Here is a 24048-nt window from a genome sequence, read left to right as displayed (position 1 = left end):
ACAATAACATAATGTCCTTGGCATCCAGACTACCTTGTGTCAGTGTCCTGATTCTTGCATGCTAGTCACATTTGGGCTTCTACAAATAACACAGTCTCAGGCCCCTACGTATGACCATGTTGTACATATCTTGAGATTCTTGTGTTAGTCTTAGCATTCCCTGAATAAATTTTGTACATTCTTCAAGTCCACAACCAATGAAGATCAGTCATTTTTATTTCAGAATTTCTAAAGATTTGAAGGTTTTTTTTGTATTACTGTACATAAACATTATAAGAAGGTTGCATTGTGATCATTCCACAGATTTGTACAAGGTACTTTGAACAATTTCATCCACTTGGTCCTTTTTTTCCAAGTGAATTTGATGAGTAAGAATTAGTCTTACTGAGTAATAAGAAAATAAAGCATTTAGAGAAACACCCCCAATGTCTATTGGTTGTTAATGACATTAAGAAAGCATGCCTTGGAGGCCACTAATGCATTGTCCTGGTTTGACTACACAGTAACATATTGCCACCGACTTGATTACATCATTATTATTATTTTTTGTTTGTATGGTACTCAGGAATCAAACCCAGGGCTTCATGCCAGTTAGGCAAGTACTCTACCATTAAGCCACATTCCTAGTCCCCAGTGTGATCACATTAAAACATTAATTTGACCCTCCTGCTACAAAAACACACATCCCATCCCAACAGGAATAGTGTACTGGAATGATAGGCACTGCAGACAGATGCTCTTTGATTCTTGGAATTGAATTGCAACTCGACACAGTCCTTTCTGTTCTTTGGTTCTCTAAACCAGCCATGTTCTATCCTAGTCAATATATAACCTTCTTTTATACTTGTTTTAATGTTTAAGAAAGGGGAATGCATATTTTGAGGTACTGGTAAGCACAGTAAAAACTGTGGTGCATGTGTAAATCCAGTACTGAACTAGTGACGGTGCTGCATCCTGGGATAGAATTCTGCCATGGTCTCTATGCCTTTCATCAGTGAATGGTGGAATTCCTTTACTTCCAATGATGAAGGCAGAGAGGGAGTTCAGAAGGCTCCATAATTTGGGGGTGGGTAAAACTTGGAAAGGGAAGCTGCCTCCGCCTGGTTCCCATTTACACTCATGAGTTCCATTGACACGACTCGTGTTATTTATTACAGATCATTGTTTCTTTTGAGGTATAATTAAAAAAAGATAAATAACTGTAGAGACCTTGACCAAGATAAATGAATAGTTTTAAGGCTTTTTGCACTTCAATGCCTTTGTTGGAAACATTATACAATGTACTGTAGTGTTTCTTTGTACATACTTTATGGCACACAATGGCGTGTCTGCAGCAGCTACTTCTGCCCTCTAGCTGTGATTTCCTCTATGATTAGTTCCAGATGAATAGATATACATGTATGTAAATTTGTGTTATCTATAATTTTTAGAGTATATCAGAAATCAAATACCTTAATTTATGAGTCAAAAATAACTGCAGGCTGCTGCAAGAAAAATGCAGTAAGATTGGGGTTAAATGTCATTTATAGGTAGGTTATCTGAAAGCTTAAAAAAGTGGAAAATATTTTTTTTACAGTTTTAAAAAGCCTCTGCTCTTTTTTTGCCTTACAAAGTACAACATTTCTCTGGCCTTTTGAGCTTCTGAGAATTGTCATGTGAAGTTTATTTGACATCTGTCCCACACTCTCTCTCCTACTTCCTAAAATAATTCATCTTCCTCAGTCCCACTCTCTTCAAAGTGAGTTTATTTCTAACCCTTCCACACAGAGCCAGGCACAAAGCAGTGTTCTATAACCTGAAGCTCTCAGGCACAGGATGGAATGTATAGCAAGTTTTATTTTCAGCCTTCCTGGGCTCTTCATAAACGGAATTAGTACAGGGTATCTTAAAGACAGGGTACTTTAGGAGTGCATTTTCTAGGAAACATTTGTTCAGCTTTTTTTCCCCCATACTATTTCTAGAGCTCCACAGAAAAGGGGACATTGTGCTTTGAAATATTCCTGATTTCTCTCAAGATGTATAAACTTAAAAAAAGTATATCTGCTATATTTACACTCAATGAAGAGGTTTTGGTTGTCATTGGAGCAGGCTTTCACACAATCCATCTCTGGGACTACTTGAGTTAACTTTGTTTTCTGGGTGAGGCGTAGGCAGAAGCTAAGCCTCTAGTGATACTGTTTAGCAGTATATTGCAATGGTGATGCCAGTAGTTTGGTTGCAGAAGCAATGGTTCCTCATTGGGTAAGTTTTCTACACCATCTTTTTGTTGGGGAGGTGGAGAGGAAAGGGATGGGAGGGAAAAATCAAAGGAGAGGGTAACTGCTCAATAGGAAATGGACTCATTACCTTGCTCATGTAACTGTAACCCCTCTGTACAGTATCTTTACAATAAAAAATACATACTAAGAAGTGGCTTTTATGCATTAGTGGGCCATGTGTGGACACGATTGTGACCCTCTAACGGAAAAAAAAACCAACGTAGAGAGTTCATATAAACTTGTGAAATCTGGACGTCTTGTAAGCAGTAGGATTTGACCTATTTGACTAAACTTGGGCTGATTCTCATCACTTTCTATTTAGGGAGAATTTTATTTTTTAAAAAAGTCTCGCTTCCAAAATTGGACTGCACAGCTCATTCCATGTTGTACTATTTCCCAGTTATACATGAAAGTACCTACTTTCTCTGGAGGGTCTTGATAATGCCAAATATTGGTGAGCCACTAGAGCGCGTGCGCTATTGCTTCTTAGAGAATGTAGCTGTAAATATTGTGACAGCTGCTGTGGGAATTTCAATATTAATGGCTGCTCTCAAATTTGAAGCATTGAGTCAAATGACAGCTCTGCATGCAAGGAAGGAGATTTATAGGCTACTTTATACATACATACGTGTGTGTGTGTGTGTGTGTGAGAGAGAGAGAGAGAGAGAGAGAGAGAGCTTCTCTAAATTTCTAGAAGCTGTTCAACCTTGGCCTATGTCACTTTGTGTTGAAGGAAATGCTGGGCTTGCAGTGGGGCCTTCTGCAGTTTTGGTTAAGTCAGCACCCACATTACGAGGTGCTAAAAAGACTTTTGATCAGATCTTTGACAAGCTAAGTACTTTAGGAATGGTGACAGAGGAAAAAGGAAGCCAAAGTCAGGGCAGCCTCATAAATAAAGCTGGGTAAGCAGATTGGAAACATAGATAGATAGATATAAAAAAAACCCACAGCATAAAAGTCAAATTTCTTCCAAATCTTTTCTTTGTGGACTTCATAGAACCTTTCAATATAAAAGTGTCAGATATGGATCTAACTGCATCAGAAATCCCACTATCGGATCTCCAAGGCTTAACGCAATCTTCCCCTTACTATCGGAGACTCCATCCCCACCAGTCCGGTCGTTCATAGTGTGAAATTGTAATTCTCTATTTGCCCATTTCAGAATTCTATAGGTGACCCTGGAAGCCCTGACATTTAATGGCCATATTTGAAAAAGATGCAGAGGCCCCAAGTTTCCTGAGCCACCAGGCCTATTCCCACTGTTCAGAGCAGGAAGGCCGTAGGCAAATACTGAGAGCCCACGAGGGCTTCAGCTGTGTGGTTAGTGTGTAAGACGAGGGAGACAGGTTGGCTTTCCATCCTATCAGAATGGCCAGCGCCCGGTATCTGCCTGACTCTCCTAGTCTCTGTCAGCCTTGGTGGAGGTCGACTCAAGGGTTTTGGAGAATTCCATGTTTCTCCTTCAGCGCCAAGGTGAATCACACACTAAATGCCTCAGATGGTCAGCCGTCCCCTGGCGGGACCAGCCACACAGCTTCCGCACAGCTTTGGGGATGGGGCAGTGCCAGGCCCTGGCCACAGAATGACAAATTACCTTTCTGCCAGTATCAGAGCTGGGACAGTCCTCGCCACAGCGTCCTCCAGATGGGCCTAATTAAACTATTAGCCAATGAGCAAGGTCTGACGGCTCCATTAGGAGCCCTCCTGTGCTTACATAAACAGCTCAGAATAAATAGTCTCTCTGTCAGAGGAGTCTCTCTGTCAGATGTGATGTACACATCGCCAAGGCTCTGCTCTCTGGCTCACCTGGTAAAGACTGCATGGCTCCTGTGAAGTTGCCTTCCCACAGTTCTTGAATTCTCACAGATGGGGTATGAACCAGGCCGGAACTGATAAGCAGGCAGGAGGTAAATGGGAAAATTGCTGTGACCATCCGTCCCCTTGAAAGACAGATTCTGGAGGAACTGGGGGATATTGTTTGAATGGATACAAAGCAGGGTGCCCTGAGAAATGGGAGCCTCTGAGAAGCCCTCTGAACTCGGGGGGCTACACAGGGAACCTCCCAGTGGGTTTTCTGAGTGCTCCCTAGGTATACCTTTTCGAGACTGTGTTTTCAGTAAGGCTCATTGAGTCCATTAGAAGTAAATGCTCTTAATCAGTAAGCTCCACATACCTTGGCCACATATACTTAATGATAACTAATTTGCTATTGATTAGCCATTTATCCTAATAGTGCCCCTGTAAAGCTGTTCAACCATCACAGTGAAGGAACTAACAGGCCTTTGGTGTTTCCAAACATCTTGTTTTTTTTTCAGATTCAGATGCATTTTGATGGATTCAAGAGAAGAGATAGAAAGCTACATTAGAGGGGGAAAAAACAGAATTAAACAGCAGTAGAAATGGGAGGATGCTTTTATTTTATTGGAGAACTCTCTTGTGGCACAGCCAACTTTCAGTAGGATTTTCATGGCCACTGTGGCTTCTACCTAGGTAGAAGAGAGACCTCAGAGGTCCTGACTGTTTTAACTAGCATCCTTGTTCACAATTGGTAATGTGGATGTCAATTTACCACATAGAGGGAGGAAAGGGATGCATACTGTATGTATGTTATACGTGAGCTTATGTGTTAGTGGTCTCAATAAAATTTGTTTTAAATAAACCATAAATTTTGCATGCGAGGTGTGAGTGACTCAAACACACAACAGATTTCTCATTTATCTAAGTTTGTCACAATAAAATAAGTCCCAGGCTTTATCTTTCAGATAATGAACAAACCCATTTAAGGGTAACCTCTATGTGTATCTAATTATCTGCCTTTCTACTGAGGTATTCCTGATAATCTTTACTGACTGCCTTGTCTTTTAAAACAGAGAAAACCCATAATAATTTAACCTTTTCTAAGGTATAGCATCATCCATGTGGATATTAATTAATATCCTGGAAAGTAATTTTGAAATAATTCCCTTTGGGTTAATAGAGTGTTCAGAACAAGGTCTGCTTATCTGAGGATCCCAGACAAGTTCTCTCCCCGGAATCCACGGCGTCATTTTCTGCTCATCATTACCTGCCTGTCTGCCTGGATCCATGTCTAATCCCCCAGCCCTCATTCAAAAGTGGAAAGATACCGTTTATGCAAACTTTGTAAGACTCGTTTCCTGAGACGTGAAAAGTACATTATTTGCCTGGAACTGTTGAGGAGGAAGAGAAGAAGGGAGGAAGGGGGAAAGAGCAGAGGAGAGAAGCAAGGGAAGAAAGAGAGAGGGGGTATAGAAAATGTGTGCTTGGTAACAAATATATGACTTTGTGTCATATAGTTGATACATTTCTTGTGACATAAAAGGCCATTCCCCTCAAGTTGTGCTCTCCATTGTGGCCTCTGACAAGATGTGGCTATTCAACATGAAGGATGTGTACATTATTCACCTCTGCCCTAGAACTGAAATTCTTCAGAGGAATGTGTTATTGAGTATTGAATTAATTGTAAACAAACAAACATATCCTATGGTATAAGAAGGAATACAGTTATTACATGATGGGGACACCTTCATATTATTCACATAGCTTAGTTATTCTGTGTTCCAAAAATGTGGACCCATTAGGATAGAATCAGAGTGAGACAAAGCAAACATATGAGAACACAAGATACTTTAAAGGAAAATAAAAGATCAACTCTTCTCCTAAAGTAACACTATTTAATTGACTTTAAAAAAAATCACCAAAGGTATTCTTAAAAATTAGAACGTCTTACTAATGCAGGAATGTTGAATTCTACAATGTTTTATTCTTTAACAAGGTACACCAGAGAGCCAACGACTGCTCATTCTCAAGTTCAAAAAGAGCTTTTCACTTTCAGTATCTGCAGGTGGCAAATTCCTTCAGATCTGAGTTTTCAAAAACAACAAAAAAATGAAAGCAACAAAAAATTATTCATCAAAGCTTAATGGCACATCTCAACTTCAGTACATTGTTTTGAGTAAAACTGCTAATTTTAATTAACTTTAAATTTTAATGAATAGCATACACATTACAAATAGGAAGTGGAAAGAAAGGAAGAAAGAATATTTCAAGTTTGACAAATCCTATTGTTTGGTCTTTAAAATGTTCTTTCCTTCCTTCCTTCCTTCTTTCCTTCCTTCCTTCCTTCCATCCTTCCTTCCTCCCTCCCTCCCTTCCTTCCTTCCTTCCTTTTCTAAGCATTAAAGAAGTAATGCTTTCTCTTACAAAAAATTTCCAGTAGCTGCTTTTGTATTCTGGCCTTGGGCAGATTTTGGAGATAATCAGTCTCCATGTCCTTTTCACCTCAGAAATGTTTCCTTTTAGCAAATTTCCAGCGAGCTCAACAGAATATGGTATGTCCTTTGTGAAGACTATGACCAAGTAACGGAACTCTAAAGATGCATTGGCAGGTGGATACACTATTCCTAAAATGGAGTATAATATTTTAAAATTCCCAAATGGAAGAGCCATACTGGAAAGCTTCCTTTGGTAGGACCGACATTGGTACCATCTCAATCTCTGTCTATCCCTCATTCCATCAGATTCAGTATGGAAAAGGATGGTACTGAGAAAACTCCCAACCGAAAAGATAAGCCAGTCATGAGAATCCTTGCTAGCTGGCTGTGACACCTCCAAAGTGTCCTTGGCTGTGAGATCCAGGGAGTAGCTTTGTTCTCAGGCAGTGTTCTTAAATTCTACCAGAACCACAAGCCTGCCTGAGGTTGGCAAGCCTTGGGAAGATGGAATTCCAATGCAATGGTTGGGAACTGTTTTTGTGCCGTATAGTGAGATGATTTCTTTGTGACGGGTCTATTGCTTCGGGTTTGGCTTGTCAGTATTGTCATCCTGTGAAATCTCAGTGAAGTTCTGCTTCTCTGTCCAAAGTGCCACCAAGTGGGAAGGCAAGGTCCTTCGGAGACTAATGTCTTTCCAGACACTGTGGTTCTATTCAGTTGAATTCACTCAAGTTGTGGTTAACATAAACACTACAGAGAGTATGACATGTCAAATTAGCAGCTTTGCAAATCTCCTGTTAATTGTCAGCCTAATTAAAAAATTGCTAATTATAATGTTTATAACTTCAAATAACTGTTCAGCTATAAAGTACAGCCTGTCAGGTATAAACAGGGGACTGCAGGGGAAAAAATCAATCGACATCTGTTAATTTATCAGCAGCAGTGCACCAAATTGAAAAATGGATTGCCTATTGCACTGTAAATCTGCATTACGATAAGAAGACCAATTCATTCAACACCTGTTTAATAAATGGTAATGGCCATCTTTACTAGCTGGCCCCAGGGTTTCTCTGCTTATCAAATTCCCATCCTGTTTAAAAGCTGAAGAAAGACAAGTACCAGCCACACTGACAGAATATAAGATCTCCCTGCACTCCGCTACAGAGAAACATCCGGCAGTTGTTGCTATACAAATTAAAGGAAAATAATTACTGGAATTAAATAAGCACTGGCACACAAATTAATTTCGTCAAAGTGGGCAATTTCTCCAGTCTCCTTTCTGGAAAAGACTAGATGACTTCGGTCTGAATTTCCCAAATCTGCTAGATTTTGTGGGACAAGGAGTTCAGAATACATGCCATCAATCTCTAAACTCTACAGAAATCCTCTCTGACTTTCAGATCCTATGAAATCTTGTCATGGAACAGATCAGTGATTGTTCTCAGTATCTGCTTGACGGACATTTTAAAAAATGTGCCGTTATTGGAGTTTGAACTTGGCCTTATGCTCTCATTTGGCATTTTTTTGCTCAAGGATGGTGCTTTATCACTTGAGCCACACCCCCACTCCCAGCATTTTGCTGGTTAAATGAAGATAAGAGTCTCACAGACTTTTCTGCCTGGGTGGACATTGAACTGTGACCCTCAGAACTCAGCTATCTCAGTACCTAGGATGATATGCTTTAGCCATCATCACCTAGCTTTGCACTGGATTGTTTGATAGCACCATCTCCTAATTTAGCTAAGTGAATTTTGTCTCTGTTTAGTGAATTAATGAGGGTGGGGGCTGATTGTTTGCTGCCCTCTTTCTCCATCACCCATTAACACCTATGGAGAGAAGGGGGCAGGTCTGACATTCTTCTGTTCCTATCTTCTGGAAAGTGTGCACAAAGCACTAAGACCCTTCCCTGGAGGAGAAACCATAGGTAAACGATCACAGACATGTGAACAGAGCTTGTTCTCGATGCCATCTCTTAATAGCATTAATATAGCTATTAATAATAGCTATTAAGAGTTCCAGACCCTGAATTATATGAAGACATGCTAACCAAAGGCACTTAGAAAGGTCTTATCCCTTGGAATTTCAGTCTAGTGGGACTACCCATAGTGCACTGAATCTGAAGGGAATGATAGCCTGTCACGGTAACCATATCTAATAAGCAATGGAAGCATTAAATGAAGCTCTTCAGTGTTGTGTTCCACAGCCCCTTGGAATTTGTAGGATCAGTTGCAGCAGCTAAGGATGCAAAGCTTAACACCAAAGACTTGGATCTACTTTATTATTACTCTTCCTGAGGTTTTGTTGGGCCCATCATCTCGATCTCTGTTCACCTGTTTATCAGGTGAGCAGAATGAACACAGCTGGAGCTGGACAACACAGAGTGTCTCTACAGACCTTGCCTGCTCCTCCTGTCCTTGCCCAGGCGGACAGGATGTCCCTGGTCCTCGGAATGCCTGTTCAGTGAACATTTGGCCTTTCTTTCTTTCTTTCTTTCTTTCTTTCTTTCTTTCTTTCTTTCTTTCTTTCTTTCTTTCTTTCCTTCCTTCCTTCCTTCCTTCCTTCCTTCCTCCCTCCCTCCCCTCCTTCTCTCCCTCTCTCTCTTCCTTCCTTCCTCCCTCCCTCCTTCTCTTCCTCTCTCTCTTTCTTTCTTCCTTCTCCCTCCCTCCTTCTCTCCTTCTTTTTCTTTCTTTCTTTCTTCCTTCCTTCCTTTCTTTTTTCTCTCTCTCTCTCTTTCTTTCTTTCTTTCTTTCTTTCTTTTTTTCTTTCTTTCTTTCTTTCTTTCTTTCTTTCTTTCTTTCTTTCTTTCTTTCTTTCTTTCTTTCTTTCTTTCTTTCTTAGTGTATTCGGTCTCAGACAGTAGACACTGCCCTGTCTAAGGTGCTGTTTCTGGCACCTTTTCTGCTCTTCTGAGTAATTTAGTTTTAGGTGGGAGAGGTTCCTGGAGGTCACAGAGGGCAAAGGTCTTAATGAAGAGAAGAGGGGAAGAATGCAGACAAGAATGCAATATATAGGAAGGGTTCAAAAATTAGGAAAGGTGAGGGAAAGGGTGGGGAGGGGAGGGATGGCTGAGAATGTGGAGAGGGATGACAATGATCAAGATGCAGTGTATTCATAGATTGGGTTGTTAAGTGGCAACTCCTTTGTACAACTACTTAAAAATGATAAGACTACTTTTTTTTAAGTCTTGCAGTTATCTTTTTCCTCCCTGCATTAAAACCTTCTGATTTCATCTCCTTTATGGGAAAAACTGGAAAGCTTGTTTACCCTTTATGCTTATTGTCTTTAATTCACTGAACGCCTTAGATTTATCTTGTTCTCCTACAGAGGCAGCTATTATATAGGATGGCTTCTAGCAAGCAAGAGGAAGTAGAGGAGTTAGACAAGGAGTGCATATCCCAGTAGAGAGATACAGAGAAATGGAAAGTAGGGAGGTGCCATAAAACCAACAGAGGAAAGGATATTGAGTAGATTCCTCATTCACAGAGTGAACATGTACTAGTGATAACATGCCAGTGATAATCACCTTTTTAAACAACTGTTAGACAACACTCCCAATTACCCCTATTGTATAGGTGTTCTAACAAAGGGTACCCAGATCACATTGGTTTATTCTAGCCCACGTGTGTAAGAATTGTCCCTCATTTTGCCTACATCCCATTCCCAAGGACCTGACTATATAACAAGGACTTTGGAGATGTTATCTAGGTTGCTAACTTTAGAAATGTGGAGATACTCTGAATTATCTGAGATAACCCAGGCACCTTTAAAACTGGACAAGTTTGTTCCACTAAAGTCAGAGTGAATTCTAAGCTAGAAAGGAGTCTTGGTCCACTGTAGATGGAGGTTTGAGGAGGGTGGAAATCATGAGAAAAATTGATAGGGCAGCTTCTCAAAGCCAAAACTAGCCTTTGGCTGGCAACAGTCTTGGCTGGTCATGCAGTCTTAGGAAAGTCACTCCCCTGATTGAGCAGGAGTCACTCCCTGGATTGAGCCCTAGACAGAGCCCTGCCTGGCTCCTGGAAGGCTAAAAATTCCCCAAAGATCACAGCCAGAAAGTAGCAAGAACAGAACTCAAATTTGGCTGCTGGGGATGCTTTCCTTCCTTGTCACACTTGTCTCCATCACTTCATGGTCTTATTCAGGCTCTGAAATGCCTTCCCAAGTATTAGAAAAAACTATTTCTATGCCCTAATAGAATTGCTTAGAAGAAGATGAAGAATGAAGGGAAAACAAAGGAAGTAGATAACAGTGGAAGGCCACAAAACCAAAAAGAAAGCAAGTCTTGAAAATCCAGTTTAAAAAAAAATTTAAAAAATTAAAAAAAATCCAGTTTACCATGCATCTGCCTTGACTGCTGAAATCACTTGGGTCGCTAGAACTTCTCACAGGAAGTAATCAAGCCATAATTAAAAAAGAAGAAAAAAATAGAAAGCTTAGGTCATTGCTAACTTCCAACTTCCACATATTTAATTTTGGTTATTTCCCCTGGCTCCTTTGCTTATTGCCCTAGATCTTTTCTTAATATTTAAGGCTTTTGCATAACAGTTAATATAAAACTTCACTACCCTTTCCAGTTAATTCAAAAAGTATGTCAAGCAGAGATTGTGCCAACTCTTCATTTAGACTGTGGGAACTCAGGGTGGGCCTTACATGTGAGGAATGCCTGTTGGTCTAGAGAGGAAAGTCACATATGCATCTATTCCTAACATAGGAGAGCATTGCACATTGGCAACCTAGTGTTTTCTGTCTCACATAGTCACCTGCAGTGTAAGAGTCCTCGGTTGCTTGGCTTTTGCCTTGCCTAGATGGTAGATGGGTTAATGGCAACTGTGACCACTTGGTTCCAATGCAGGGCTTTTTCAACTATGCCCATGCCTGGAAATTATCATTGACAATAAAGAAATGCTCAACCTCCTTAGCCATAAAAGAAATGAAAATCAAAACAACACTGAGATACCACCTCACCCCAGTTAGAATGGCTATAATCAAGAACTCTAATAATAACAGATGCTGGAGGGGATGTGGACAGAAGGGAACCCTACTGCATTGTTGGTGGGAATGTAAACTTGTTCAACCACTTTGGAAAGTAGTATGAAGGTTCCTGAAAAGACACCACATAGAGCTCCCAGCAATACCACTTTTGGGCATTTACCAAAATGATCACAAACAAGACCATACTAAAGCTACCAGCACAACTATGTTTATTGCAACATTATTTGCTATAGCAAAGATATGGAACCAACCCAGATGCCCCTCAGTAGATGAATGGATCAAGAAAATGTGGTACATATACACAATGGAATTCTATGCCTCCATCAGAAAGAATGATATTGCCCCATTTGTTAGGAAATGGAAAGACTTGGAAAAAATTATATTAAGTGAAGGAAGCCAGGTGCAAAGAAACATAGGTCCCATGGTTTCCCTTATTTGCAATAACTAGTATATGTCTGAATCAAGCAGAAATGGTCAGATAAGTTGATGTTAGGCGAAATAAACCCCAAGATAAAGATTCAAATGTTTTTTCTTTCTTGCTATTGTTTCTAACATATTTATAAGATGATTTCTATGTTGCTTTGTATGCCCCTTCCCCACGGTATAACACATGTTTTCACTGTATTTGATGTTGGTATAATTTGTGGAGGGGAAGGGAAAAAACAAATTGTTTAAATAGGGATACAGATGGACCCATTGCAACAATGAGATATACAAGACGTTATGTCAAAAAATGAACTTTACAACTTTGAGGAGGGGGAGATGAGAGGGCAGGGATGGTAGGGGAAACAAAGGAGGAGGCAATAATGCTTGATAAGAAATGTACTCATTACCTTGCTCATGTAATTGTAACGCCTCTGTACGGTATTTTCACATTAAAAAAACTTATTAATAAATAAAAAGAAAAAAAAGAAAATGCTGGCAGCTATGAAGCAACGTGAGGAAGAGCAATATGTATTTGTTGAGGAGGTATTTGTTGACAGGGTGGAGGTCAAGTGCAAGAAGAATGGATTTTTTTTAGACAAATCCCTCCCTATAGAGCTTTGATTTCCAAAGAGGAGATCAGAGGTATAGATGCTTCTTTAGGGCTTTTGAGTGTTCCATAATGTCATAGCTTTTATCAGACTTTCAGACCCAAAATAAGGAGAGTGAGTTCACTGGAGGATAGAAAGGAACCATACATGAAATGTTAGTGTATTTTGTATTCAATGAGATACTGAGGGACACACAACTTGACCTGTAGGAAACACAGGGACTAATCATGGACCTATGAGATTACCCTGGGCTGGGCATGTTTTGGAATGTCTGAGTGGGAGGCCCATTGTACTTCAAACCACATCTTACTTAGCATCCAATCTTCCTGCAGACATAGCAGCACACCAATAGAATAACAAGCAAGGATATCAGGGGGACTTGAGGCAGTGCAGAACAGAAAGGGGGAGGAGAGCCTATCATGGGAGCAGAAAAGAGCTCAAGAGAAATATGGGGAACTTCAGAAAAGAGCACGATTCTACAAGGCAAGAAGAGACCCCAGAGGGCTCACCCCGCTGTACGAGTCATCAGAATCATGCAAGTTCAGCCTTCTAGATCAATCTGTTCCTCACAGCTCACCTGTCGTCAGAAGCTGCAGGAGTCGAACCCATCAGAGACATTTTCAGACTCAGCCCCGGAGTGATGCCTATATCCACATACATCTTTTCTACAGGAAGATCCAGAGTCTACAAATCAGCTTTCTCTTCAGAAAACCCACAGAGGTTTTCCATGATGGAAAATAGGAACACCACAAACTATCTTTCCTTCACAGCCTCTCATAGTCTGCTCTATTCAGCATGCTACTGCCATGAGGTGCGTACCTTCTGTCCCATTCTGAAGAGAACTGCCATTTTTTTTTAAATTGGTCGTGGGGCTTGAACTCTGGGCTTGGGTGCTGTCCCTGCGCTCTTCAGCCAAGGTGAGCGCTCTACCGCTTGAGCCACAGTGCCACTTCCGGTTTTCTAGTGGTTTATTGGAGATGAGAGTCTCATGGACTTTCCTGCCCAGGCTGGCTTTGAACTGCGATCCTCAGATCTCAGCCTCCTGAGTAGCTAGGATTACAGGCATGAGCCATCAGCGCCCGACTTCAATATGTTCTTTATCAACCTTTATTCCAGTTCTGCTCTTTACAGTGGTTGCTTTGCCGCAAAGAAAAAATTACAGAGCTTTGGAAATATATGAGTCTACAAAGACATGTGGAACTCTTTGTAGTAGTAACTAGTGAGATAGTTTTTGCTGCCAAGTATGGAGAATGTGGAACTCATGAACATATTTGGTAGAAATCTGAACGTATATGGCAGTTCATTAAAAAAAAATGATGCAGTCCCACAATCCTGGCTGCTTTGGAGGTAGAGGGAGAAGGAATACAGGCCAAGGCTGACCCTGTCTAAAAAGCAGACTAAAAGCAAACGGGTTGGGTGAGAAGAGGTGGCTCAAGAGTGTTCCTTTAAAACCAGTTGCCAGTGGTCATGCTGTCATCCTAGCTACTCAGCTGCCTGAGATCTAAGGATCATGGTTTGAAGCCAATCTAGACAGGGAAGTCCCCGAGACTCTTATCTCCAATTAACCACCAAAATGCCAGAAGTGGAGCTGTGGCTTAAGTGGAGTGCTTGCCTTGAATAGAAAAGGGTGAGGGATAATGCCCAGGCTCTGAGTTCAAGCCCAAGTACCAACACATACACGTGTGTGAGTGTGCGTGTGTAAGGTTTACATATGTGTAAGGCTTTGAATTTAATACCTAGCACCCTATTCCACTGCCACCCCCCCAAATAAAAAGATCCGGGTGTAGACACACATTCTTTTAATCTTAGACACTTGTAAGGGTGAAGTAGAAAGATCTGAAATTTTAGAGTCCTGTCTGAGTAACCTAGTGAATTCAAGGCCAGCTTGGGCAACTTAGGGAAACCCAGTGTCTAAATAAAAAATTCATAAAGGACCAAGGATGTAGTTTAATCATGAAGGGCTTGCCTATGGGCCACAAGGTCCTGGGTTCAACTCTCAGTACCCAAAAGACAAAAAGTATGATCCATATTCCGTACGTCAGAGTATATATCCAAAATAATGAAATAAGTATTTGAAAGAGATACCAGTGCCCTTATGCTTACTGTAGTATTATGAGAAATAGTCAAGATATGGAATCAAAGAATGAATGGATGCATAAAGGAAATACAGACTATTTAGGCAGCTACAAACAAGCACAGTTCTGTTATTTGCAATAACATGGATGGAACTGAAGAATATTTTGTTAATTGAAATTATCCTGCTACAGAAAGAAAAATACCACATGTGTTCACTTATAGGCATAGTCTAAAAGTGTTTATTTCAAAAAGGGTATAGAACATTGGCCAGTAGTGACCAGGAAGTGGGGAAGGGCAAGGGTAGAGAGATGTCAGGTAATAGGTACCATAATGCATTGGAACAGAAGGAGTCAGTCCTAATGTTCCACAGAAACCTAGAGTGACTACAATAATTTACTGTGAATTTTATAAAGAAGTTCCCTACATGTAAAGACAGTTGCTTTGACCAACACCTTTTGCCCTTGTTTTTAGACATTCTGTGTTCAACCAATGAACTTGATTTGAGGGGTTTATAGTAATGGTTTGCTCAAGAGATTTGGCAGGAACGTTATGAATCGCTATACTTTTCAGAATATGAATAAGCTCTGTAATGACCCCTAACATTATCTACTAAAAAGTTCAGAATTTTTAAGTTATTGTTATGAAATTCACATCTGTACTAGCACTTATACCCAGGAAATGCTTTTGCATTTGTAAGTACATTTGTGTGAGAAATTATTTGCATAGATTGTCCCAAATCAAATTTAATTTGAAACCATAGATTTAATAATTTTGTCTCATTGGAAAGCCCAGGATAATGAACCAAAATGTTAAGTTAAATGTCACATGTTAATTAATAAGATACTGCAAGCTTATATCTAAGATCTCTCAAAGTATTTCTTTTAGAGAAAAGGACTGAAGCACACATTTTTATGAGTGTTAGAAAACATAACTTAGCATTTATACATTTTTAAAGGACTTTACACTGAAATTTGGTATGTTTAAGTTGAACTCGTATATATGAGCAGAATTGCACGCCAAATAATATTTTTGTAAATATCCTTGCTAATAAGATGTTTTCATTTTTTGTAATAATATGAAATAGTTCTAAGTAAAAGAAATCATAAATTCACAAACAGCAATTGCTGAAAACAAGTGAATGAGGCAATTTTCTGATCTCCAGAGCAATCCTTGTTTTCACAGCTGAATATTCAAAGGGACATTTAGCATAATTGGAGGACACTTGACAGTTTAAGTAGCCCACATTTAGCAGGCTTCAAAATAGGCCCTAAATTATTTGTTGCAAGCCCTTAGATAAACAGAGGAGTGCTGCTCAATTGTCCTACAAAGGCGCAAATTAGAGGCAGTTCTGTGTTACCCCAAGCCATTGCTTGATGGAACGTTAAAATTCTGATTTTCATTTGTATGAAGCCTCTTCTTGAACTTCCCAAGAGTGTCTCTCAAGTTCAATAACCTTCTAAAAAAGCACAATTCTAACTGTACATATAAACCCTTGATCACACACATGTGCCTACGCACGCGTGTACACACACACACACACACACACACACACACACACACACACACACACAGGGTAAGAGCCCTAGCTGTGCTTCCTTCCTACCTGTGTGGTTCAGTTGGAATATGTGAGTTAGATCTAGGTCATTTTTTTCCTTCTAAGCAGGATACTGTCCTCCAGCAGACATCTATAAGCTTGTCTGGGCTTCCTCCAGACTAGGTCTTGACCTTGGCTTCCCAAGTCAAGTTCTAGCAGGGATCCTGTGAAGCTAGTTTATTAAAGCCCCTTACCCCCACTGATGATGCTAACCACATCCTCTCAGTCATTTCCCACCTATTCCTTCATCTTGTCCTTCAGCTGTAAAAAGTCTCATTGGTCCATGCAGTATCTGGAGATGGGTTCAGTTTCTCTCTTCTATTGTAATGGTTTTGAATGTGCACTTCCTCAGCAATTGGATTGGCCTGGTCAAATAGTTTGTTAGAGCTTATTGGAATCCCAGCTACAGGAAAACTTGGTTTTTCCAGAAATGGGGCTTCCAGGGAATTAGAGTCAAATGTTAGGCCCTGAAATGTGTACTGCTTAGTTCAGAGCAGACCCCATCAGATCTGGGTCAGATACAATTTTCCAATGTATTAAGCAAACATCCCCAAACCCCGAAGTCTTCATTTCTGAACTCCCATGACTTTGAACTGGCCAATTAGAAGCCTCAGAGGGCATAGTTGCATAGAGCAGAGAAGACAGGACAAGACTAACGTAACAAACAGCCATCCGGGCTGTGTAATGGAATGACAGATACCTTTGCAGTTTTAAGAGGTCCCGTGGGCGACTCTTCTGCTGCATATTATGATAACTGATTTTCATAATGATAAGCCTGAGTCTCTAAGGAAAGGTTCTATTTGTTTCATACGTTTTTCAAATGTAGAGGAGAAGGCATTTTAATCTCTTCTTAGGGGTTTTTCCCTTCTAACATAAAACCATCTCTGTTGTTCCGTTCACAGGTGACATTCTCCACATAGTGGGCATTTCCGTAGCAGTCAAGATGACCTGTCTTCGGTGCACTTCTGATGGCAAATGTCTTATTATAGCATGACAGAGCTAGGGTGGTACTCCCCGTTCCCAGCCATGGCTTCAGAGGTGGTGGGGGCTGGTGGATTCCCTCAGTCACCCAGGCTGACGGGCGGGCAAGCATGGAAGAATTGGATAGAGCAGAGATTCACTTAGTCAGCAAACCCTAGCCTGCTTCAGCCTGATGGTGCAGTAAGTCTGAAGACATGGCCACAAGTTGTGTGACCCATCGATGGTAGTCTCAGATGATTCCAGACACAGTCCGTCCCCACCGCCCGGTGGGATAAGCAGCCCCCTGTACACAGGCTTCCTTGTCTTCTTCATCTCACTCCTTTTTCAGCCACTGTGAATAGACCACATAGCCATTGAATGTCTGGCACCTCACTGCAAAGAGCTCCAGCATCTGCAAGCTGGCCCAGCCCATTTGTCTTCATCCTGTGGACCCCAGGCCTTGTCTTGCTAGCTCCATACAAACTGATGTGAAGGGAAGTCAACTAGAGGAGCCAGAAGAGTCAGATCACAGGCTGGCCACCTTCCATGTGTCTCCAGGCTAGGCTCTGCTACCAGGGCTACCCGTAGCTCTAGAAAGAATGATGCAGGACCTCAGACAAGTCCTGAAAGGACAATGGCACATGTGTCTTTGTGGAGGAGTGGATGTCAACTGCAAAAGGGAAAAACGGCAACTCCAGCAACAGCTACATGGCAAGGTCATGCTAGATGGAGACCCCCCAACGATTGGCCTTGTGAAAGGAAACACGGGCACCTTATATGTGCTCTCACACACATACACACATGTGTATTCCATAGACACAGAGATCCACACTGACACCCAATGGCTGACTTACACTTAGCATGAAAGAAACCACTGCCTATGTGTTCAGTTTGACAAACCACAGTCTTGTGAAGGCCTCAAGCACAAGAGTTTTAGCAAAGTCTCTGAGATCCCAGAGAAGATGGCGTGAGCACATAGAATGCTTTGTACTGGAGATCTAGAATGCTGAGAACAGTTCTTTGTAGTCTAGCCCATAGTGAACATTTGTGTTTCCTTGGTTAGGATATAAACATACATAGGGAGTTCAGATGTCATTTTTTTCTATTTGTTGAGCCACAGTAGGTAAGTTAATAAAAGTGGCCAGTAATGTAGTTCTTCCACTATACTGGAATTTTATCAGTAACCCCCTAGGCTGGTCACTGAAACTTTATTAGGGGCCTGGCCTTCAGGCTGGTAACCAGCAGATACACTCAGGTGGAGAGGACATGTTCAACAGCTCCTCTGCCACTTCCTTTACCTTGGGTCCCATCTCCACTGGGTGAACCTGGAGCAATAAACCTGGTTTATATTGTCAAAAGGAAAATGTGGTATTTGGAAGGTTTTTCATGGCTTATTATCCATCAAGCTTTCCTTTCCATGACATTCAATTTTAGAAGGGACACGTACTCTCTTCTCAGACTTTGAGGATATATCGGTCATCAGAGGACTGAAACCAGAGGTGTATTTAAACAATGGAGGTTCTATTAAGTTTAGCACAAAGTAATTTTCTGGTTTATTTCTTTTAAAGAAAACCTGAAGCATGACAGGAAGATTTGGGTTTATTTATTTCCCCTGGAAAGTCAGAAGATCTGGCTAGAGTCAGATCAGCAAATCTCTATGGTACCTTTCTTCCTCCTACAAATGATATCCACCCTGCTTTCCTCTTTGCAATCTGCCTGGAAACACTTGAGTGTATAACTTTTCATGATGTTCAATGCCTCTCACCACAAGGCTCAGTAAAGCTGGGACTTCATAAATACACCACAGACTAGAAGTGCAGATCGGAACCAGACACTAGGTTTCCTGGACTGCCCACTCTCTTTCTGCTTCTTGTCACTGCCCCCACTTGATTCTATAAGAGAGCGATTACAAGCAAGTGGTGAGGATGTCTGTACAGAAACCGTGACAAGAAGTGATTTCAGACAATGGGAAACACAGACACCAGCCAAGGGCGGAGGAGGCAGAAATCCAGTGTCACAGATAGATGTGAATCGCATTTACTACATGTCTATTGAGTGAGTCAGCCACACACCTCAAGCCTTTTTCTTATTTTGATTTTTAAATGGAATTTCAAATTTATTTATGTGGAAAGACAAAGAGAGGTCAAACACGGGTAATTTCATCTACCTGCCACACATCCACTTTTCAAACATAATTTTCCAGGCTAGCTGTCTGGAATCCTATCCCTCTTTTGTTTCTTCTCTATTGAATGACCAAGCCTGTTTGGGGGGGCAAATGAAGATTCTAGAAGATCCCACAGGTTGTCTGCCTGTGCCAGGTCTTGTCCCTCCTATCTATGGGTAGACTTCTAGAAGTTTGTAATCTGTTTTTCTCCCTCATTAGAAGTCTTTTAAGTCTTCTAAATCCCACAAGAGCTTCTTTATCAGGGCTCATGTAGGAGAGAATGACTACATGGGCTTATTTTATTTGGCTTTGAAGCTTATCAAACTGGTAAACTGCAGTCCCTTGTTTAGTGTCCAATTAGAAATATACAATATGAAGCTGGCCACCTGTGAGTGGCTCACATCTGTAATCCTAGCTACTCAGGAGGCTGAGATCTGAGGATTGTGGGTCGAAGCCAGTGTGGGCAGAAAACCCTGTGAGACTCTTATTTCCAATTATCTACCAAAAGAAGCCAGACATGGAGCTGTGGCTCAAGTGGTAGAGCATCAGCCTTGAGAACACAAGCTCAGGGACAGCACCCAGGCCCTGACTTCAAGCACAGGACCAACACCAGAAATATAAAGAGAGAAAGAAAAGAAAAGCAAAAGAAATAACCAGAATAAACCATCCATTGTGCCTCTTTCTGTCTTTTTGTTGATACCCAGCTGGCACTTCAGCTTGGAGGATAAAAGTCAGATTTTCTAGGTGATGCAACAGGAAGACAGGCACTGAGGTTGTGTTTTGACTTCTCTCTCGCTCTCTTTTGCTACTGTCCATGAGACTTATTCCTACAGGATGCATGGTTTGTAATGAATATTTCCTGAATGCACATTGTTGAATACATCAACATTACCAATAACCTACAATGATACTAAGGACCTAGCCTGGGCAGATAAAGGAAATGACAGTGCTGTCTGAACGAAGTGTTTGTCTCTGACAGCTGATGACTTCGCTGTGCACATGCTTGCACTCTTTCTCTGTCTCTGTCTCTGTCTCTCTTTCTTTCTCTCTCTGTCTCTTTCTCTCTTCATGTCTGTCCTCTCCTCCCTCTGCCATCTCACACTGTGCTTCTCCTTTCTCCTTTCTGCCAATGCATATTCATCAGCCTCCAGATTTTGTATTCTAGGTGGAATAAGTAAGTTACTGAAGACAAACGATTGTATAAATGAGACAATGAAGAGGTAGAAGTGGGGAGTAATTACTCAGGGCGGTTCACAAATGAGCAAGGGGAAAGCACACTGTTAATATCAGGAGTTCATCCACTGCCCATCAAATGCTGTCAGCCTCACTTTCGTGGGCTAGCGAGCAGCGGGAGGAGCGTAGGCAGGCGGAATGATGGCCTGTGTCGGCTCCTGCCTCAAGCATGCGGCCCCCAGGCCCCACACGTCATCTCAGCATCTTCTTATTAGCTTTTTCTACAGATGGCATGCGCTGATCTGGCAACTGGATGACTTTAAAAGTCTATCTGTAATTGTGGAACCTGGTGCTGGTGGCTCACACCTGTAATCCTGGCTACTCAGGAGGCTGAGATTTAAGGATCACAATTCAAAGCCAGTCCAGATAGAAAAATCTGTAAGACTCTTATCTCCAGTTAAGTTACAGAAAAGGCCAGAAGTAGCACTGTGGCTCAAATGGTAAAGTACTAGTCTTGAGCAAAAAAGAGCTCAGGAACAGTGTCCAGTCCTAGTGTCCAAGCCTCAGGGCCCACACCAAAAAATGTCTGGAATTTTGATATCTGGAAATTCTCTCCAATTCAAATTCTTTTTTAAAAATTTTTACTTATTTTTTTATTGTGAAAATACTGTACAGAGGGGTTACAATTACATGGGCAAGATAATGAGTACATTTCTTATCAAGCATTGTAGCCTCCTCCTTTGTTTCCCCTTCCCATCCCTTCCCATCCTCCCCCCGTCCCCTGACCCAATCCTCCCCCCGCAAAGTTGTAAAGTTCGTTTCAACCTAACAACTTGTACTTCTCATTGTTGCAATGGTTCACCTGTATCCTTATTTAAATGACTTTTTTTTCCCCTTCCCCTCCACAAATTATACCGACATCAAATATAGTGAAAGCAGGGGTTATACTGTGGGGGAGGGACATACAAGCAACAAAGAAATAATCTTATAAATGTGTTAGAAACAATCGCATGAAAGAAAAAAAAACATTTGAATACATATCTTAGGGTTCATTTCCTTAACATCACTTTATCTGACCTTTTCTGCTTGACTCATACATATACTAGATATTGCAAATAAGGGAAACCATGGGATCTCTGTTTCTTTGGGCTTGGCTTGCTTCACTTAATATAATTTAAATTCTACAAACATAAATCTTCATGATGATCAAGTAGTATTTTGTGAATATATGCAAATGTAATGTCATATATCATACACATCAGAGGTAAAATAAGTGATTTGTTGCCATACATGGACATATTTTATGGTATTAAAGTAGACAACTTACTATCAAAGTATGGAATTCAGAGCACCCTAAGAGTGTGCTCTCGATTTTGTTTTATGTCATACATTTGAAAAAGGAACTCATTGAAAGGAGAAATAAAACATGGTATGCTGAAAAATTCAAACTAAATTTCTTTGCTTCTGGATAGCAGTCACAGAAACAAAGAAATCACTCATCATTTACTAATGCAGACGGCACCTGAGATACTTATTATTTAAAGAAGAATACCCAGCATAATGACAGCATGAAAGACTAAGAAAACACTGTAAAACGTGATTCCGTAAAGATGATGGGCAGAAGTATCACATTCCTTCCACTAACTGAATATGTGGGGCTTAAGGGCCAAAGAAACTTCCTGGGCTGAGCACGAATTCAGTTGCTTTTTTTTTTTACCCTTTATTAAGCACTTTTATTGTATCCAGGGCTTGGCTGAACTTGTATATGCATGTAGGTGGGGTGTGTGTAAGTGTGCATGTGTGAGTATGTGTGTATTTGCATCCCTGTGTGTGTAGTATGTGTTTGTATGCCTCTGGGTGTGATTGTGAATCTATCTATCTATCTATCTATCTATCTATCTATCTATCTATCTATCTATCTATCTACCTACCTATGTCTATCTATCTGGCTGTCTATCTATCTCTATCTATGTATTTGTGTGTGGGTGGTGTGTGCCTGTGTCTGTGTGTCTGCATGTCTATCTGTGTGTGTCCTGGCTCAACCATTTCTAGGATAGGATCACTTCTCTGTCCCTTCATTCTCCCTGTTTGGAAAATAAGGGAAAATAAGAGTTAGTGTGAGGATTAAAGAAATTAATATCCACAAACAATTCAGAATAAGAAGCATGAATACTTTCAGAGTGAACCAAAAATAAGAAAAACAAGTAGTGTGCTACGAGTCTGGACTGAGTTCTGTAGGGGAATTTCTAGTCCTGTAGTCAGTTGCAGATGAACACAATAAGTGAGAAACAAGCAGGTACCGTGCCAGCCTGTCACCCACGAGTCAGCTTTTGCAGAAAGTGCTTTCCAGATGTTCTTTCTTCCTTTACTTTAGAACCAATGATGCTTTGAAACATTCAACATTTTATATATTTATTTGTTAATCCTTTAATACCCATGTTAGAGATTTGGCAAGTTTGGTGTTGCCAGCAGCTTCAACTTTTCAAGTCCTACATTTCTAAGTTGGTGTACATCTATGCTGAATTTTAGTGACCCCATTGCATGCGTTGCAGTAGCTTCCTGAGTGCTATCAGTTCTCATTTTGAAAGACTTTGGTGGGACTTCGATTTAAATAATATGATCTGATCAACATGGAACTCCATATCTTTAGAAATCAGAAAGAAAAGTTTGTGTAACCTCACAGGAAATCATGACATTCTTGGTTTGATAAATAGCACAAAAATTGCTAGGCAAAAAACCTCAGCTATTTGTGCTGCCTTTTGCCTGTGGTCTTATTGAAAAGGTCAAGGAGTACACGCTGTTTTTGAATTCTAGTCTCCAGATTGTGCCATGAAATATCTCCTGATATAACCAGTCCCTGAAGGTCACATCCTGCTCACTTATCAAGTTCAAGTACATAAAAGAGGTGAGACACATCTCCAAGAACTCTAGCACTTAAGAAGAAAACAGAGGAAAGTGAAAAAGCAATAAGCTTGGGTTGGATTTGGAAACCCATAAATGGTTTCTTTTCTTTCTTCTTTCTTCTTTTTCTTTTTGCTCTGTGTGTGTGTGTGTGTGTGTGTGTGTGTGTGTGTGTGTGTGTGTGTGTGTGTGTAGTAGAGCTTGACCTCAGGGCCTGAGTGTTGTCCCTTAGCTTTTTCACTCAAGGGTAGCATTCTACCCCTTGATCCACAGCTCCACATCTAGCTTTTTGATGGCTAATTGGAAATAAGTCTCATGGACTTTCCTGTGTGAGCTGGCTTTAAATGGAAATCCTCAGCTCTCAGTTTCCTGAACAGGAAGGATTGCAGGTATAAGCCACAGGTGCCTGTCCATAGATGCTTCTGACCAGGAATCTTGAATCCTTGTCTTCGTTGTGGAATCTTTCTGAGCCAATGACCTTGACTGTAATAGCTAAGATAAGCATAGATTTCAAAGGACTGGTGTCCAGCAGCTATGACGCCACACGTGAATTCATTGAATGAGATGCCTTGCATTTCCTTGGTGCTCACTAAATGAGAGGAAACTAAGTTCTAATCTTTTCAGGGTTGAGAGAGAAGTACTGCCTCCCCAGCCCCAGAGGAAG

Source organism: Dipodomys ordii, unplaced genomic scaffold, assembly GCF_000151885.1.
Source record: "Dipodomys ordii isolate 6190 unplaced genomic scaffold, Dord_2.0 Scaffold9, whole genome shotgun sequence".
Taxonomy (NCBI): Eukaryota; Metazoa; Chordata; class Mammalia; order Rodentia; family Heteromyidae; genus Dipodomys; species Dipodomys ordii.
The sequence above is the reverse complement of the archived record's forward strand: the minus strand, read 5'-3'. Positions refer to the sequence as shown.